The sequence below is a fragment of the Carcharodon carcharias genome, chromosome 1 (assembly GCF_017639515.1).
Source record: "Carcharodon carcharias isolate sCarCar2 chromosome 1, sCarCar2.pri, whole genome shotgun sequence".
Lineage (NCBI taxonomy): Eukaryota > Metazoa > Chordata > Chondrichthyes > Lamniformes > Lamnidae > Carcharodon > Carcharodon carcharias.
The window spans coordinates 159072724-159092710 of record NC_054467.1 but is presented as its reverse complement, the minus strand read 5'-3'; the positions used below and the strand labels follow the sequence as shown (position 1 = coordinate 159092710).

The 19987-nt window shown below is 44.3% G+C and overlaps 1 protein-coding gene and 1 non-coding gene across 2 annotated transcripts in view; both read right to left on the bottom strand.

Moving 5' to 3' along the window:
- Positions 1–19987, bottom strand: part of tusc3 (tumor suppressor candidate 3) — a 741583-nt gene that overhangs the window by 352762 nt on the left and 368834 nt on the right. The gene's annotated exons all lie outside the window — the stretch shown is intronic.
- On the bottom strand, positions 7861–8024 carry LOC121285685. Its single transcript, XR_005944747.1, has one exon. It is a non-coding gene; the product is annotated as a U1 spliceosomal RNA (small nuclear RNA).

Below are 19987 nucleotides of genomic sequence, written 5' to 3'. Positions count from 1 at the left end.
CCTGAAGGTTTTACTAAATAAATTTTGTGAACTTCACAAACATGTCCCAGCTCATATGACACTGTCACATGAGGGACATTTTTAAATAATGTTTTACTTTATTTTAAGAAAACTTTTATTATCTACTTAATCTCCCTGGGGCCCTCCTCTCCCTGCACAGGAAGCGCATAGCACTAATTGATGTACCATCTCAGTTAATTAACTTTTAATGCAGCTCTGCTCTCCTCTGAAGATGAAACGCCTCTGATTGGCCCTCCGCTAGCGCTTCCTGTCGGGTAGGCCGCTGGGCGGGCCTTATTTGGCCCGACCACTCAAAATGGCAGCAGGCCCTGTTTCAGCGGCAGAGTTCGGCTGCCCGCCTACCGCCGAGCCGGTGGGGCCCGCCCACCAACCGAGGGCAAAATTCTGCCCATTGGGAGTAAACTTTACCTTCAGCTGGAGTCCAAAATGGGGGCAGTGTATGAGCTGCAGGTTACAACTTTTACACCAGTTTTACACTCCAGCTGAAGATGAATGTTATCCCATCAACTACTTTTCAGCCTGCATCCATCCTCTACACTTCCATCATAGTATAACATAGCTTTTTCTTAAAATCCAATTTCCTTCCATTGCTGCAATGCTTTCATACTTGCTACAGTGAAGAGCAATGAGACCCTTCCCTAGAAACCTGAACTTGAGGGAAGACTGAAGAAATGAGGGCTGTTCATATATAGGCTAATTGTTATTTTTTAAAAAATGCTAGCCAGTGTTTCAACTTGTTTGTTTTCCACAAGGAAAACTATAGGGCTGAAATTTTGTTTTGGGATAGGAAGCAGGAAGCAGGGGTCAGGGGTGTTTCCAGGTCCCAAACCAGGCTCCAGGGGAAACAGTAACTCATTGGAACTTTGACCAGGGTGCCCCTTGGCACGGAGACAGGTTCCCTGTCCAATTCATGATGGCAGGTGGGCTCTTGAAGTCGGAGGGCCAATCAAAGGCCTTTCATCTTCAGAGGAGCGCAGGGCTGTATTAAAAGTTAATTAACTGAGATGGTACATCAATTAGTAGGGCCCCTCTTTGCCACTTTAAAGTTTAATTGAAAAATCTACAGGGTGGTCTTGGGCTGCACCCCCACTCTAACCAGCAGGGTAGCCCTGCAGGTCTACCTGGTGTGCAGATAATCCAGCCTGCTGTTTTACCCACCTTCAGGCAGTTGATCTGCAACACAGTTGCATCAGGAAACAAGGTTGACTGGAAAATCCAGTTGGCCTCATAAGCTCACTTTTAAACAAGGCTATTAATGAGCCTAATTGGATGCTTGTGGGCATGGGCAGTCCTGCTGGCCCTGAATCTGCCTTGGCAAAAATAGCCAATACCAGGAAAGTGAGTCGGGCATCCAGCATGCTAGTCAGTTCCAATATTTTTGGGCGCTATCTGTCTCAGATTCTGGCTTCATAGGACCCAAAAATCTAGCCTTACATTTTTTTACTGGAATTGAAGATTGTTGGTATCAGCCAAACAGAAAACCTGCAACCTCTAACACCTAGGGGAATAAAGGTAGCAAGTGTATGGGCACACCATCACCTGAAAGTGCCCCTTCAAGTAACATGCTATTCTGTCTTGGAAATATATCACCGTTCATTCATTGTCACTGGGAAAAACATCCCAGAACTCCCAGCCGAACAGCATTGTGGGAGTACTTATGCCACACTGACAGCAGTTGCTTAAGAAGGCAGCTCATCACCATCTTCTCAAGGGCAGTTAGGCAGGGGCAATAAGTGCTGGCCTTGCCAGCAATGTCCACATGATTGAATGCAAATAAAAATCAGTGGGATGGTAGCACATGATCAGTTGTGACAGGATCCAATCAGATGGAGAAGAGGGCTGCAGTCTGTCAGAAAGTCTTGCAGGGTGGATCCAAAAGTACCTACAACAAATTAATGAGATGTTACCACTGCAAATATGGGGCATTTTTGAAACTTAGTATTGACTTACTTAATTATTTCATGGCACACACAAAGTTTTAAAAAAAACTTTACTCATTGAAATGATTTCATAGTTACAACTGTTAACGTTTTAGTTTGCCTGCTTAGTGTCTGACGGAAGGATAAATACATTAAGTTAAAATACAAACATCTGGTGGAATTTGTTTAAATATGCATTTGATTGTCTGCTAAATTCAAAAAAGCTGTCAATCGTTAAATTTGCTTCTCCATTCAACTTCCTTGAAAGCATTTATCTTGCTGTTTTGTTCAAATCAGTGAGTCTGTTTGAAGTCTTCAAAGAAAGAAAGGCTGTATAGCTTCCATTTACAAAGCGAAAAAGAAAAGAACTGCAATGCATGAATATTACTTTAATCATAGCTTTGCACAGCAATCACAAAATCATATGATTTTTTCCTAGTCATGGACCTGGAAAGCTTTACAACTGTTGTAAAAATATCTGTTGTGTTACTGTTACTATTTGCTTGTTCTGTTACAGTTTAATACATTTGACACAAAGCCTAAATTGAAGTATAATGTAATAGTGTCATATTATTCTGCCTTTTTCCAAAGACTAGGAGGATCATTAGGCATCAAATGATAAAGCCAGTAGCTGCAGCAAACAAAAAGGATTCTTTGTTCAATCTCTGTGCAAATTTTTGAAGGTAGTTCATTCTATAAAAAATAGTGGCTGCAGCCTTCTAAAAACCAGCCAAGTGAAAAGACCCCAATGTAAAACAACCTTGTAGTCAAAATTCATGAGCTTTCACCTTTCATTGATAATAATCAGCTAAAAATAAATCTGTGCTTCTCAAACTCCCTCAATGAATCAGCTGAAGATAGCCTCACAGTTTGAGTCTCTCAAATTCCCCCTCCTCATAACACCGTCCTCCACATTGAGCAGGGCTGCTAACATTACACCCCATAATGAGTGGCCCAAAATCAGGAATTCCCTATCCTGTTGTATCCAAATGAGTTGAAATCAGGGCAACTCTACCATGTAGCATAAATCAGTAACGCAAACCTGAGAAGCCCAACAACTCACCCCCAACTGAACAGAAGACCCACAATCTTCCAAACAGATTTATCATCACCTCTTCCTCCCCACAGAAATGCAGCTAGGAACCGTCCAATCCTTTCCTTTGAAAAAAAAATGAAACCAGATCCTTGACTAAAATATGTAGTTGTAGAAATAGTGGATGCATTAATTCTGATCTTCCTGAATTCCTTAGATTTTAGAACAGTTCCCAAGGATTTGTAAATAGCAAACATATCCCCACTATTAAAAAAAAAGAAGAGCAAAAATGACCTGTAGGCCACTTAGCCCACCATCAGTAGTAGGCAAAAATCTAGAATCTATTATTTGGGATGTGATAACAGGGCAATTAGAAAATCATAATGTGATTGAGTAGAATCAACCCAGATTTATGAAACGGAAATCACGGTTGGCAAATCTGTTAAGAATTTTCTGAGGATATAACTAGTAGGATAGATACAAGGGAAACTACTGAATGTAGTGTATTTAGATTTTCCAAAAAGTACTTGATAAGATGCCACACAAGAGGTTATTGCACAAAATTAGGACTCATGGAATTGGAGTAATATACCAGCATGCATTGAGTAGTTAATGCACAGACAACAGAAAATAGGAATAAACTGGATGTTTTCAGGTTGGCAGGCTATAACTAGTGCAGCACCGCAAGGATCAGGACTTGAGTCTCAGTTATTTACAATTTACGTTAATGACTTAGATGAGGGTAGTGAGTGTATTGTATCTAAATTCACCTATAACACAAAGTTAGGTGGGGAAAAAAAGTGAGGAGGATGCAAAGAGGCTGCAGAGGAATATACACAGGCTCAGTGAGTGTGGAATAATATGGCAAATGGAATATAATACAACAAAGTGTGGTTATCCATGTTGGTAAAAACATTTTTTCAAAAATCAAAATATGTTTTGAATGGTGGGAAATGGCTAGGAAACGTTTTGCATTCAGAAGGACCTGGGTGTAGATGTACATGAGAAACAGTAGCACAATGGAATATAGGAACATAGGAGCAGGTATAGGCATTTCTGCCCTTTGAGTCTGCTCTGCCATGCAAACAAATTGTGACTGCTCATCTACCTCTATGCCATTTTTCACCAATATCCCCAAATACCTTGGTGTTATTAATATTCAAAAATCTATTGATTTCTGTCTTGAGCATGCTCAGTGATTGAGCTCCCATAGCCCTCTGGGGTGGAGAATTCCAAAGATTCACCACTCTCTGCAATGAAGAAGTTCCTCCTCATCTCAGTCCTAAATGGCTCGCCCCTGATTCTGCAACTTAGTTCCCCCTGGTTCCATAACCCCCAGCCAGTGGTAACATCTATCCTGTCATACACTGTAAGAATTTTGTAAATTTCAATTATTCACCTCTCATTCTTCAAAACTCTCAGGAATACAGGCCCAGTTTCCTCAATCTCTCCTCATAAGACAATCCACCATTCCAGGGATTAGTCTGGTGAACCTCCTTTGCACTCCCTCTATGGCAAGTATATGCTTTCTTAAAACTGTACACAATACTCCAGCTGTGGTCTCACCAACACTCTATACAACTACTGCAAGACATCTTTACATCTTCAAATCCCTTTGTAATAAAGGCCAACATACCATTTGCCTTCCGAATTGCTTGCTGCACCTGTATGCTAGTTTTTAGTGACTGATGAACAAGGATCTCCAGGTCCCTTTGGATATGAACACTTCCTAATCTCCCACCATTTAAGAATACCATGTCTTTTTTGTTTTTTCTACCAACATGGATAACCTCACACTTATTCATATTATATTCTGTCTGCCATGTTCTTGCCCAATCACTTAGCTTGTCCAAGTCCCCTTGAAGCCTCCTTGCATCTTCCTCACAATTTACTTTTCCACCTAGTTTTGTTTCATCAGCAAATTTGTAAATATTACATTTGTTCCCCACATCCAAATCATTGGTATAGATTGTGAACAGCTGTGGCCCCAGCACTGACCATTGCAGTGCTCCACTATTAACAGCCTGCCATCCTGAGAATGCCCCGTTTATTCCTATTCTCTGTTTTCTGTTTGTTAGCCAATTCTCAACTCATACCAGTAAATTACCCCCAATCCCATGTGGTCCATTTTTGTTTACTAACTTCCTGTGTGCGACCTTCTCAAAAAGCCTTCTGAAAATCCAAATACACCACATCCATTGGTTCTTCTTTATCTATGATACAAGTAAAATCCTCAAAAAACTCCAACGGGGCTGCCAAACATGAATTCACTTTCATAAATACATGTTGACTCTGCCCAATCGTATATTTATTTTCTGTGTCCAGTTATTACATCCTTTATAATAGATTATAACGTTTTCTCTACTACTGACATTAAACTAACAGGTCTGTAGCTCTCAGTTTTCTCCCTCTCTCCTTTCTTAAAATGTGGGGCTACATTTGCTACTTTCCAGCCTGCAAAAATCTTTCTAGAATCTATAGAATTTTGAAAGATAACCACCAATGCATCCACTACCTCTATAGCCACCTTCTTCACACTCTGGAATGTACCTCATCTAGTCCAGCGGATTTATCAACCTTCAATCCAATTAATTTCTGTGAGTACTACCTCTTTATTAATACTCATTTCTTTCAGTGCCTCATTTTCGCAAGTCCCTTGGTTCCTTAGTAAGTCCGGGGGATTTTCTGCATCTTCCTCCATGAAGACAGACACAAAGTAATTGTTTCGTTTCTCCGCTATTTCTCTATTCTCCATTATGAATTCTCTTTTCTCCACCTGTAATGGACCCACATTTGTCCATGCTAATCTTTTCCTTTACACATACCTGAAAAAACCTTTACAGTCAACCTTTATATTTCTCGCTTGATTGCATTCATATGCTCTTTTCCCTTTTGCTAGATTCTAAATTGTTCCCAATCCTTGGGTTGATCACTGTTTTTGGCAACCTTATAAGCCACTTCCTTTGGTCCAATGCAATCTTTAATATCTTTTGTTAGCCATGGTTGATTTCCCTTTTCTGTTGGTTTTTTGTGTCTTAGAGGAATGTATATTTGTTATAGACTACCAGCAGAATTTTCTGCCTGTCGGGCGGTTGGGCCCAACCCAATCTCTGGCAGGCAGGCGGCCAATCCCTGCCGGAGAAGCGGGCCCTGCTGCCATTTTACGTGGGCAAGCTAATTAAGGCCCACCCAGCGTGATGTCCGGCGGGAAGCGCTATGTGCTTCCTGTGCGGGCGGGGGGAGGGGGGGGGGTGGATTCCCCTAAAGCAAGAGTGCGCTCATGTGCACAAAAGAGCGCACATCTCCCTGAGGCTAAGTGCTGCCTTAGGGAGATCACTGACACTTTTAAAAATATGAAAAATAGAAAAAAAAATTCCCTAACATGGCCCCCTCATGTGACAATGTCACGTGACATGGGACATTTTCATAATTTACATAATAAGTTTATTAAACTTTTAAAAACCCTACATGAAACCTCATCCCACTGGTGGATGAGGTTTCATGTTTTTTCTATTGCCCGCTGGGGCTCCTGTTGTGTAACTGATCCTGTCAATGGCCTCAATTGGCCATTGACAGGTCGGCAGGCAGGCAGACAGCTGATTTTGCTGCGCATCTGCCTTCCTGAAAATTTAAATGGGGCCGGGATGATGTCATGGGTTCTGCCCAACATCATCCAGCGTCATTTTACGTGTCAGCGAGTGGGCCCCACCCCCTGCTCGCCGACTGCAAAATTCTGCCCTACGTAATACTTTTTAAAATGTTAGCCATTGCCTATCTACCATCAAATCTTTGAATGTATTTTCCCAATCCACCACAGCCAACTTGCCCCTCATACCTTCATAGTTTCCTTTGTTCAGATTTAAGACCTTAGTTTCAGAATGAACTATATCACTTTCAAACAATGTCAAATTTTATCATATTATGGTCACTATTTCCTACAGGCCCCTTTACAGCAGATTATTAAGCAGCCCTTTTTCATTACATAATACTAATTCTAAAATAACCCGCTCCCTAATGGGTCTTCAACTTACTGCTCCAGAAATCCATCTCATGCACACTCCAAGAATTCACCTTCCACAGTATTACTGCTAATTAGGTTCACCCAGTCTATATGTAAATTGAAATCGCCCATTATTACTCAGCGGGGGCGGTCACAATTGGCATCACACTGCAATTTCACGCTGGCCGGCCAATTAAGGCGCATTCATTGTGAAACGCAAGCGGCAGTGCTGAGTGCTGCCTGAGTGGGAGGGGGGAGGAGTGCAAGCTGGCCAAGCACAAGTGAGCGCTGCATAATCTCCCTGAGGCATGAAACTGCCTCAGAGAGATGAAGAGCTATAAAAAAAAGTAATAAAACTTGTCCCCGGTCATGTGACTCTGTTACATGAGCAGGGACATGTTATTAATGAAAAATTAAAGTGTTTATTCTATTTTTATTTGCGTTTGGAAACCTCATCCTGCCCGTGGATGAGGTTTCAAAAAAAATGAAAAGGCCGCTTGGCCATTTCGTCTGTCCGCCAACCATTAGGTTGGATGGGCAGTGAAAAAATACATTTAATTGATAACTTAATGGCCTTAACAAGCATTTTAATTGTCAGCAGGCACGCTCTCAGCAGGCATGCAGCCAGCTCCAGCGCATGCACGCTGACAGCACTATCACGCAACTGCGACACGCTTGGCCAATGTCAACACGTGTCATTTCACATTCGAGTGGGTCGGGCGTGCACCCGCTCACCAAGTGAAAATTTCTGCCCCATGTTACAGGTAGCTCTAAGTTCTTGATTTATACCATGTCTAATATTACTACTATAGCTTGGTGGCCTGTAAACAACTCCCACCAATGTTTACTGCCACTTGCTATTCTTTAGCTCTGTTTGATTTGCAAATCAGGGGAAAGTGCCAAAGCAGTCCCCCACTACCACAAGTTTTGCAGTCGAGTGTCCCAATTTTGGGGGCTTCGCAGGTGTCAACACATCCAGAGTGCAATAGGATAGCCTCATCCTGGGGGCACAACCTTCATGATCATCATTTCTCCCCTGCCAGCTAAGTATCAATAGCTCTACCCAAACTGATTCTCCATCTTTCGATGCAAAATCTTCTCTTACCGATGTACTGATCTTGTCCCTTATTAATAGTGCTACCCCATCTCCATTTCCTTTTCCCCTATCCTTTCTGGATGACAAATATCCTTGAATATTCAGTTCCCAGTCTTGGTAAGCCTGTAACCACATCTCTGTAATGTCAATTAAATCATACCCATTTACCTCTATTTGTGCCTTCAAATCATCTACATTGTTGCAAATGCTATGTACATTCAGACAGAGTGGCCTTAACTTTATCTTTTTAACATTATTCTGCATTCTAATCTAATTTGGTGCCTGCCTTCGCTTTGTTTGTCTTCTAATTTCACACACTGCTTTTCCACTTACTGGTACCAGTTTTGCTTCCCTCCAATCTGAGCTTCCTCTCAGGTTCCCATCCCCTTACCGAGCTAGTTTAAACCCTCCCCAACAGCACGAGCAAATCTCCCTGCAAGGACGTTAGTCCCAGTCGTGTTAAGGTTCAACCTGTCCATCTTGCACAGGCCCTACATGCCCCAGAACTGGTCCCAATTCCTCAGAAATCTGATGCCCACCCTCCTACACCATCTCCCCTGCCACATGTTCAATTGCTCAGTACTACTATTCCTATGCTTACTAACACATGGCACTGGGAGTAATCCTGAGACTACTACTTTTGAGGTGCTTTTTTTAAAATGTATTTCCTAACTCCCTAAAATTTGCTTTCAGGACCTCATCCGCCATCCTACTTGTGTCCTTAGTACCATTGTGGACCACAACTTCTGGCAGTTCACCCTTGCCCAGAAGAATGTCCTACCGCCTCTCTGTGACACCCTTGACCCTGAAACCATGGAAGCAACATACCATCCTAGAGTCACACCTATAGCCACAGAAATGCCTGTCTGTTCCCCTAACAAAACTCTTATCACTATTGCTCCTTCACTCTTCTTTCACCCCTTTTGTGCTGCTAAGCCACCCATGGTGCCACAGAATTCGCTCTCGTTGCATTCCTCTGAGGAACAATTGCCCTCACCAGTATCTAAAATGCAAAACCGGTTGATCGACTCAGGGGACTCCTGCAGTACCTGCCTGGTTCTCTTACACTGTCTGGCAGTCACCTATTCCCTCTCTGCCTGAATGCTCTTAACCTGTGGTGTGACCACCTCTCTAAGCATGCTATGCACATGGCTCTCTGACACATGGATACACCACAGTGACTCCAGCTGCCGCTCGAGTTCTTCTACATGGAGCTCAAGCTTCTGCAGCCAGTGACCCTTCCTGCAGATATTTTTTTGGACACCTGGTGTGTCCATGACTTCCCACATTCCACAGGATGCACATTCCATTTGGCTGCCCTGCCATATCTAAACTTTTCCAAAGTATTTGTTACATGTAGAATAACTTACTGGTTACTCACCAACCAGCTTCTTCCCTTGTACCAAATCTAGAACCAAATACAGGAGGCTGAAAAATGTAGATCTAGGTGCTGCTGACTGCCTCTAGGGTCCTGTTTTCACCTGCTTGGCAAAATTACTGGATTGGTAATCCAGAGGCCTGGACTAATGCTCCAGTGACATGAGTTTAAGTCCCACAGGGCAACTGGAGGAATTTAAATATGGAATTATATTAAAATAGAATTGAAGACACTCTATCTGAATGCAAGCAACACTTGCAGCAAGGTAGATGAATTGATGGCATGAACAGAGGTAAATGGGTATGATATAATTGCCATTACAGAGACATGACTGCAGGAAGACCATGGCTGGGAACTAAATATTCATGGATATTCAACATTCAGGACGGACAGACAAAAGAAAAAGGAGGTAGTGTAACACTGATAATAAGGGATGAGATCCGTACATTAGTGAGAGAGGATTTTAGATCGGAAGAACAAGATGTCGAATCAGTTTGGGTGGGGCTAAGAGACAGCAAGGGGCAGTAAATATTAACAGGAGTTATTTATAGGCCACCAAACAGTAGTCATAATGTAGGGCACTGTATAAATAAGGAAATTAGAGGCGCATGCAACAGGGGTAATACAGTAATCACTGGGAGACCTTAATCTATATATGGACTGGGCAAAGCAAATCAGCACTAATGTTGTAGAGAATGAATTCCTGGAATGTGTACAAAATGGTTTTCTAGAGCAGTAGCTGAGGAACCAACGAAGGAACAGGCTATTTTAGATCTAGTATTATGCAATGAGAGATGGTTAATTAATGATCTTGTCATAAAAGAACCCTTTAGGGAAAACTGACCATCATTGTGAGAGAATTTTCCCTTAAGTTTGAAAATTAGGTAGTTCAATCTGAAACTAGGGTCTTAAATCTAAACAAAGGGAACTATGAAGATATGAGGGACAAGTTGGCTGCTTAGGATTCGAAAAACACATTAAAAGTTATGACAGTAGATAGGCAATGGCTAGTATTTAAAGAACTAATATATGGTTTACAAGAAATATACATTCCTTGAAGACAAAACTCCAACAGGAAAAGTGAATCAGCTAAGGTTAACAAAGGAAGGTAAACATTGTATTAATGCAAAAGTAGTTTATAAAATTGACCAGAAAATTAGTCAGCCTGTGGATTAGAATTCAGCAAAGGAGGAACAGGAAACTAATAAAGAAAAGGAGAATAGAATATGAATGTAAACTAGCAAGAAACATAAACATGAACTGAAAAAGCTTCTATAGGTATGTAAAAAGGAAAAGATCAGCAAGGACAAATGTGCATGGGTCCATTACAGGCAAAGACAGATGAATTTATAATGGAACATGGAAAAATGGCAGAGAAGTTAAATAATTATTTTGTGTATGTTTTCACTGAGGAAGATACAAGAAATTTCCCAGCAATAATAGTGAAACAAGGGACTAGTCAGAATGAGGAATTGGAGGAAAGTAATAATTGTAAAAATTGTAGTATTGGAGAAATTAATAAGCTTGAAAGTTGATAAATCCCTGGGACCTGATGATCTACATCTCAGAGTGTTGAAAGAGGGAACCATAGAGATAATGGATGCATTGGTAATCTGCTTCCAAAATTCTATAGATTCTGGAATGATGCCTGCCGATTGGAAGGTTGCAAATAGAAAGGAGGGAGAGAGAAAGGGGAACTACAGACCTGTTAGCCTAATATCAGTCATAGGAATTTTTATAAAGGATATGATAAATGGACACTTAGAAAATAATTATTTGATTGGACAGAGTCAACATGTATTTATGAAAGGAAAATCATGTTTTACAAACCTGTTGGAGTATTTTGAGGGTGTAGCTAGCAGCATAGAGAAGGAGAAACCAATGGATGTAGTGTACTCTGGGTGGGGACTTCAATGTCCATCACCAAGAGTAGCTTGGTAGCACCACTACTGACCAAGCTGGCTGAGTCCTAAAGGACATAGCTACTAGGCTGGGTCTGCAGCAGGTGGTGAGGGAACTTACAAGAGGGAAAAGCATTCTTGACCTCATCCTCACCAACCTGCCTGCCGCAGATGCATCTGTCCATGACAATGTTGGTAGGAGTGACCAAAGCACAGTGGCTCTGGAGACAAAGTTCCGTCTTCACATTGAGGATACGCTCCATCATGTTGTGTGGCACTATCACCGTGCTAAATGGGATAGCTTTCGAACAGGTCTCGCAAGACAAGACTGGGCATCAATGAGGCACTGTGGGCCATCAGCAGCAGCAGAATTGCATTCAAACACAATCTTTAACCTCATGGCCTAGCATATTCCCCACTCTACTATTACCATCAAGCCAGGGGATCAACCCTCGTTCAAAGAAGTGGGCAGGAGGGCATGTCAGGGGCAGCACTAGGCATATCTAAAAATGAAGTGTAAACCTGGTGAAGCTATAACACAGGACTATTTTCATGCCAAACAGCCTAAGCAACAAGTGATAGAAAGAATGAAGCAATCCCACAACCAATAGATCAAATTCTGCAGTCCTTCCAGATCCAGTCATGAATGGTGGAGGGCAATTAAACAACTCGCTGGAGAAGGGGGCTCCACAAGTATTCCCATCTTCAATGATGGGGGAGCCCAGCATATCAGTGCAAAAGATAAAGCTGAAGCATTTGCTACAATCTTCAGCCAGAAGTGCCGAATGGATGATCCATCACGGCCTTCTCTGGAGGACCCCAGCATCACAGATGCCAGTCTTAAGCCAATTTGATTCACTCCACATGATATGAAGAAACGGCTGAAGGCACTGGATACTGCACAGGCTATGGGCCCTGACAATAATCCAGCAATAGTACTGAAGACTTGTGCTCCAGAACTTGCCGCACCCCGAGCCAAGCTGTTCCAGTAAAGCTACAACACTGGCATCTATCTGGCAATATGGAAAATTGCCCACATACGTCCTGTACACAAAAAGCAGGACAAATCCAGCCTGGCCAATTATTGCCCCATCAATCTACTCTCAATCAAGAAGGTAAGAAACTCTTGATCTTTTCATTGAGAACTGTCGGCGTGACATCAGTCGTCTCAATTTCTCTGCTCCCCTCACCCACTCTAACCTGTCTCTCTCTGAACTTGCTGCACTCCGTTCTCTCAGGTCCAACCCTGACATTGTCATCAAACCTGCTGACAAGGGTGGTCCTGTTGTTGTCTGGCGCATTGACCTCTACCTCACAGAGGCTGAGCGTCAACTCGCAGACACCTCCTCCTATCTCCCCCTGGACCATGACCCCACCACTGAACATTAAGCCATTGTTTCCAGGACTGTTACTGACCTCATCTCCTCTGGAGATCTTCCTTCCACAGCTTCCAACCTCAGTCTCCCAAGCTCAGACGACCCGCTTCTACCTCCTACCCAAAATCCACAAACAGGACCGTCCTGGCAGACCGATCATGTCAGCCTGTTCGTTCCTGTCCCACAGAACTCATTTCTTGCTATCTTGACTCAATTCTCTCTCCCCTTGTCCAGTCCCTTCCCACCTACATCTGTGATTCCTCTGACACCCTACATCGTATAAACAATTTCCAGTTCCCTGGCCCCAACTGCCTCCTCTTCACCATGGACGTCCAATCCATCTACACCTCCATCCCTCACCGGGATGGTCTGATGGCTCTCCGCTTCTTCCTCAAACAGAGGCCCGGACAATCCCCATCCACCGCTACTCTCCTCCGTATGGCTGAACTTGTTCTCTCACTGAACAATTTTTCCTTAAACTCCTCTCACTTCCTCCAAATAAAATGTGTGGCTATGGGTACTTGCATGGGCCCCAGTTATGCCTGTCTCTTTATGGGGTATGTGGAACATTCCTTGTTCCAGTCCTACTCTGGCCCCCTCCCACAACTTTCTCCAGTACATTGATGATTGCTTCAGTGCTGCTTCATGCTCTCGTTGGGACCTGGAAAAATTGATTAATTTTGTTTCCAATTTCCACCCCTCCATCATTTTCACATGGTCCATCTCTGATGCTTCCCTTCCCTTCCTTGACCTCTCTGTCTCAATTTCTGGTGATAGACTGTCCACCAATATTCATTACAAGCCTACTGACTCCCACAGCTACTTCAGCTACAGCTCCTCACACCCCGCTTCCTGTAAGGACTTCATCCCATTCTCTTAGTTCCTTCACCTCCATCGCATCTGTTCTGATGATGTTACTTTCAAAAACAGTTCCTCTGACATGTCTTCCTTCTTCCTTAACCGAGGTTTTCCACCCACGGTGGTTGACAGGGCCCTCAACTGTGTCCAGCCCATCTCCCGCGCATCCGCCCTCACATCTTCCTCTCCCTCCCAGAACCATGATAGGGTCCGCCTTGTCCTCACTTATCACCCCACTAGCCTCCGCATTGAAGGGATCATCCTCCGCCATTTCCGCCAACTCCACCATGATGCCACCACTAAACACATCTTCCCTTCACCGCCCGGGATCATTCCCTCCGGTTCACCCTGGTCCATTCCCCCATCACCCCCTACACTTCAACTCCCTTCCACGGCACCTTCCCATACAACCGCAGAAGGTGCAACACCTGCCCCTTTACTTCCCCTCTCTTCACTAACCAAGGGCCCAAACACTCCTTTCAAGTGAAGCAGCATTTCACTTGCACTTCCCTCAATTTAGTCTACTGCATTTGTTGCTCCCAATGCAGTTTCCTCTACATTGGAGAGACCAAACGCAGACTGGGTGACCGCTTTGCGGAGCACCTCCGGTCTGTCCGCAAGCTTGACTCAGACCTCGCTGTCGCTTGCCATTTCAACACTCCACCCTGCTCTCATGCCCACATGTCTGTCCGTGGCCTGCTGCATTGCTCCAGTGAAGCTCAACGCAAACTGGAGGAACAGCACCTCATCTTCCGACTAGGTACTTTACAGCCTTCCAGACTGAATATTGAGTTCAACAATTTTAGATCATGAACTCTCTCTGCCATCCCCACCCCCTTTCTAATACCCCCTTTTTTCCAATAATTTATATACATTTTTCTTTTCCCACCTATTTCCATTATTTTTAAATGTATTTCCATCCATTGTTTTATCTCTACCTTTTAGCCTATTTTGATCCCTTTCCCCCACCCCACCCCCACTAGGGCTATCTATACTTTGCTCATCCTGCTTTCTACCCTTAATGTCACCTATTAGCACATTCCTTAGATAATATCACCACCTTCAACACCTCTTTGTCCTTTTGTCGACAACATCATTTGGCTATCTCCACCTATCACTGATCCTCTATCCAGGCTCTACCTGTCCCACCCTCCCCTTAAACTAGCTTATATTTCACCTCTTCTCTATTTTTCCTTAGTTCTGTTGAAGAGTCATACGGACTTGAAATGTTAACTGTGTTCCTCTCCGCAGATGCTGTCAGACCTGCTGAGTTTTTCCAGGTATTTTTATTTTGGATTTCCAGCATCCGCAATTTTTTGCTTTTATCTTAGAGTTCCTCAGGATGCTGTCCGAGGACCAACCATCTTCAGCCTCACATCAATGACCTTCCTCCCTACATAAGGACAAAAGTGGGGATGATCCCTGATGACTGTACAGTGTTTAGTACCATTCTCAACTCCTTAGATGCTGACAAAGTCCTTGCAGCTAGGCCTGGACCACACATCAGGCTTAGATGGATAAGTAGCAAGCTACATTCACACCACACAAGTGCTAGGCAACAGGGAAGAATCTAACAATCTTCCCTTGAAATAAAAGCAGAAAATTCTGGAAAAACTCAGCAAGTCTGGTAGCAACTGAGGAGAGATAAACAGTTTTGAGTCCATATGACTCTTTTTCAGACTCTGTGGGTGGTAAATTTCGGGACACATATCAACAGTCGTTCTCTCACCGAGACTTTCGCATCACCAGCATTACGTCTGTCATGCTGCTCACTATCCATCCTATGGCCTATCTGGAGAGGGCTCACCATACAGAGAACATGCATCTCACCCAACCTCTGCTCCATCCCTTATCATCACATGCTTTTTCTTTCCTCTTCATACAGGCCAAGCTGGTGCACAACAGGTGTGAGAGAGAGCAAACAGGGGTAGGGACAGCCGACACCATTGCCCTCACCAGGTTAAAGGAGGCTGTAGCCAAGTTGGCTGGGGAGGACAGGGGTCACTCCTGTGGGGAAGGGGAGATCGGCTTCTCCCACAAACCCAGTGCGGATCACAGCTCCATCACCTCATCAAATCCTGACATTCGCACTGAGTCAGGTCCAGTCTGATGTAGCTCATGCTCATTAGCTGAAACAATATTTTCTAGGCACCAGGAGATTGAGGCCCACAAGCCAGTCCAGCACCACCAGTGAGAGCCCCCAGGCTTCATCCGAGGAAGCTCTGGAAGAACCGTCGTGGCACGACACGCACCCTCCACCAGCTCAGAGACACACGCGTTAGTGGAGCACAGATATGGATTGGGCTTGGGATCACTTTCTGGGGAGAGTCCATCCACGTTCTGTCTAATTTCATGGCTCCAACATCTGCGCACCTTGGGGTCTCCATGGGAAGGCTGGCAACCACCATGGAGACCTTGGTCCAGCAGCTCTTGCTGGATTTGTGCTTGGTCCTGCACTCCATGGCCACACACCCTGTTGGGCACCATAAGGATGTAGGCGACACGGGGCCAATGAACATTGACCCCCCCCCTCCAGGTGCACCATCCCTGCAGGAGTCAGGGCAAGGCCCTAGTCACACACACGGAGGATGAGCATCAGCCGGACACCCAAGGGCCTTCTCTCAGGATACTCCAAGTATGGGCAGCCGCTCAAAATCCCCTCCGCTTATGAACACATCCACTCCAGCTGCTCAAGCTGCTGAGGGTACTTCTATATCTGAGCACATGACCCCGATTAGGCCAGGGACCTCTAGGCCAAGGGCCACCAGAGGACATCCGTCAAGGTCATCACAGACATCAGGATGAAGCATTCAGCAGGCTGCCTCCACCTCTGCTCTCATTGAGCAAGGGCAGCAAATCAGCATTGATAACGTAGCGGCATTTGTGTCTCCTCGGTGGTAGTGGCAGAAGACGTGCATCGAATGAGGAGATCCCTAGGCATGACCGCATCTTAATTGCAGCACTGTTTGCATCATTAGATGGTGGAGAAAGCTTTAAGCCTCCTCTTGCATTGCTGTTGTTCCTAAATGAGCTCTCAGCTCACTCACAGAGCCCCGTGGACCAAAGCAAAGATCATGGCCTGGCGAGTCATGAGGCAAGTATTAATGTGAGACTTGTTCTCGCTGAAAGTAGGTGGACATGCCCTGTGTTGAAAGAAAATGGCATTGAGGGCCAGGAGAGTTGTAGCCATATTCCCTCACTTGACTTTACTCTTCCTGGAAGCTGTCAGTGATTAATGCATCACGGGCACATCTCCCACGTCTTCCTTCCTTCATGACGTCATCCCGCTCATACTGACACCCAGCAGCCTCCTGAGGTTCTTGGGCCTCTGGATCTTCATCCTCTGATGAGCTCTAATCCTCCTCCAGATCATCCTCTGGCAAGGATCCTTTTGCATAGCCAAGGGCACAACACACTGCGATGATGGGGGAAACCCTGTTGGAAGTGTATTGGACTGAGCCACCCGAGTTGTCCAAACAACTGAAACACATCTTCAGAAGCCCTGTGGTCTACTCTATAAGAAAGCATGTGGAGCTGTGAGCAGAGTTGTACCTCTCCTCGGAATGATTCTGAGGGTGACGCGCTGGTGTTATCAGCCAGCATTTCAGTTGCCACCGCTTACCCCCAAGCAGTCATCCCTGCAGACATAATGGCCCCTCAAAAATCTCTGGCACCTGGGAGTAACTCAGGATGTGGGAGTCATGGCAACTCCCAGGGTACTGTGCACAACGTGCAATATGTGCTTATGGTGATCATACACCAGGTGTATGTTTAATGGAATGATAGCCCTTGCGGTTTATAAACATTAGGGCCTGTTGCCATGGAGCCCGTATAGCCACATAGGTGCAGTCTATTGCACCCTGCACTCGACAAGCCCAGAATGGTGGTGAAGCTCGCAGCCTGGCTATCGTCATCCAGAGCAAACCTGGCATAATGATGGGCCTTCCAATGTAAAGGGCATTGGTGACCTGCTTTATGCATTGATGTGTTACGGACTGAAAGATGCCACACAGGTTGCGTGTTGATCCTTGGAAAGAATCAGAGGCCAAGAAATTGAGTGCAGCAGTCACCCTCAAAGCCACTGGCAGGGGATACCCTCCAACCCCATGTGGTGTCAGGTCTTCACGGAGAACGTGGCAGATGTGATGTACCAGAGCTCAGGACAAGTACAGAAGTGCACACCATTGCCTCTCACTTATTTGTAAATTGGAGAATCTTGGACGGTAAACCCTAGGTCTTGCGGGTCGCCCCCGTTGAATGGGTTTCTCCTCCTAACCCTCCCGTTTATGCTGTGGCTCCACTTGACTATGTCCCTCCTGCTGGAACTGTGTGTGGAGTCACCTCTCCCTCCTTTGCCTCCTCCATTGCAATAGGGCCCTGCCAAAGGCTGGGTCCATACCTGCTTTTGCCTTCTCTTTGAAAGGAAACATGGAAGACATTAATGATTCAAGGGTCAAGAAAGTGAAACTCAGAAGATGACACATTTGGAAACTGTAAGGGTCCATTGTTTTTCCTGCCCTACTTGCATCGTAGCTGATGCTGCCTTGTCCCTGAGACATGAGCACACAATAGAGTTGACCAAGATGGCATTACAGATGTGTTACATCTTGGGCTCTGCGTGGGATGCTAAAGTTTAAGTGAGATGAGTGACCGAACTTCGCTCTGTGCTTAAATCTCTAATGTGGCATTTTAACGACCAATCAGTTGCTCATGGTCAATGAGTGGATGCCCTTTGGCACATAAGGAATGTCACATCTGGTGAACACGTGACAGGCCTTCATTGATGGAATGATACAGCTGTGCCTCCTTCACTATTGCCTGCATTCCCAAATTCTACATTCCTATGTATTATTCTTGAGATGCAGTGACTGTGATGTGTAGCCATAGAGTTCTGAGTAGCCATTACCAGTGCTAATGAAGCCACTGGCTTTAAGTGGCTTGCATACATACATATGGACATATGAATTAGGAGCAGGAATAGGCCAATTGGCCCCTCGAGCCTACCCTGCCATTCAATAAGATCATAGCTGACCTAAATGTAACCTCAACCCCACATTCCTGCCTACCCGATTAACAAGGGGGTGAAAGTTTATCAAGAATCTATCTAGCTCTGCCTTAAAAATATTCAAAGACTCTACTTCCACCGCCTTTTGAGAAAGAGTTCCAAAGACACTCAACCCTCTGAGAGAAAAAAAATCTCATCTTGGCCTTAAATGGGCGATCCTTTATTTGTAAACATTGACCCAGAGTTCTAGATTCTCCCCCAAGAGGAAACATCCTCTCTATATCCACCCTGTCAAGATCCCATAGGGCCTTAAAAGTTTTAATTAAGTTGCCTCTTTATCTTCTAAATTCCAGCGGATACAAGCCTAACCTGTCCAGCCTTTCCTCATAAGGCAACTCACCCGTTCCTGGTATTAGTCTAGTAAATCTTCTCTGAACTACTTCTAATGCATTTACATCTTTCTTTAAATAAGGAGACCAATATTGTTTACAATACTCCAGAGATGGTCTCACCAATGCCCTGTGCAACTGAAGCATAACCTCCCCTCACAATAAATGATAACATTCTATTCGCTTTCCTAATTACCTGCTGCGCCTGCATACTAGGACACCCAGATCCCTTTGAATCTCAGAGCTCTGCAATTTCTCACTAGACAATAAACTTCTTTTTTATACTTCCCCCCAAAGTGAATAATTGCACATTTGCCCACATTAAACTCGATTTGCCAGTTTTTGCCCACTCACTTAACCTATCTATGTCACTTTGTAGCCTCCTTTCATCCTCTTCAAAATATATTTTCCTACCTATCTTTGTGTCATCAGCAAATTTAGCAACCATTCCTTTGGTCCCTTCACCCAAGTCATTTATATAAATTGTAAAAAGCTGAAGCCCCAGCACTGATCCCTGTGGCACACCACTCATTACATTCTACCAACCAGAAAAAGACCCATTTATGCCAACACTCTTCCTGTTAGCTAGACAATCTGCTATCCATGCCAACATATTACCCCCTTGACCATGAGCTGTTATTTTCTGCAATAACATTTGATGTTGCGCTTTATCTGTTTCGCCTTCTGGAAATCTAAGTACAGTACATCCACCAATTCCCCTTTATGCACAGCACATGTGACATCTTCAAAGGACTCAAAGAATAAATTGGTTAAACATGACGTCCCTTTTACAAAACATGTTGACCCTGTCTGATTGCCTTGAATTTCTCTAAGTGCCCTGCTATAACATATTTAAGAATAGCTTCTAACATTTTCCCTATGATAGATGTTAAGCTAACTGGCCTAAAGGGGAGAATTTTTTGCATGTTGGGCGGGAGTGTGGGCCAGCAGATATTGCCCACAACGAGGTCACCTTGATAGAGTGGTGATGAGATGGGTTCTGCACCTGCA